We start from the raw sequence: 524 nt of genomic DNA on the forward strand, positions 1-524 counted from the left end.
AATATTCCAATGTCTGAGATTTTCAGGTATGAAAAAGATTATGATAAATATTTAAAAATATTTACCATAAATTTTTCATAAATTATAATTTTTTTCATAAAAGTATGAAAAATATTTTTCAGAAATATTTTTAAATATTTATTATAATCCTTTTTATACCTGAAAATCTCTGACATTTGAGTATTTATAAAATATTTAATATCTATATTTCTAAAATATTTTGTAATATTGTATGTTGTCTAGGGTAATTTCTGCATATAGTATATATTGAAATATCGCAAACAATACATATATATGCGCGAGGAAAAGGCTCCGTTTATCTTTCAAAAATTTAACCGACCTCAACCTAACCGACCTTTTACATTTTTCTATTCTTTCTATCTTTTGTATTGTTATATTGTTGTATTGTTATATTGTTATATTGTATTGTTTCTTATTGAAAAATTATGTATAAAAATGTAAAGGATGGGTTGCAGATCCCTTATAGAAATGTAATACTGATAAGTAATAATTTGGCCAGTGAT

At 22.5% G+C, this 524-nt stretch overlaps 1 protein-coding gene across 3 annotated transcripts in view; it reads left to right on the forward strand.

The window, feature by feature from the left end:
- LOC116852314 (short-chain dehydrogenase/reductase family 16C member 6-like) overlaps positions 1 to 524 on the forward strand; it is a 194,878-nt gene that overhangs the window by 130,860 nt on the left and 63,494 nt on the right. The gene's annotated exons all lie outside the window — the stretch shown is intronic.

The sequence above is a fragment of the Odontomachus brunneus genome, unplaced genomic scaffold (genome assembly GCF_010583005.1).
Source record: "Odontomachus brunneus isolate Ranch 3 - 2012 unplaced genomic scaffold, Obru_v1 Obru_scaffold_214, whole genome shotgun sequence".
NCBI classification, from domain to species: Eukaryota; Metazoa; Arthropoda; class Insecta; order Hymenoptera; family Formicidae; genus Odontomachus; species Odontomachus brunneus.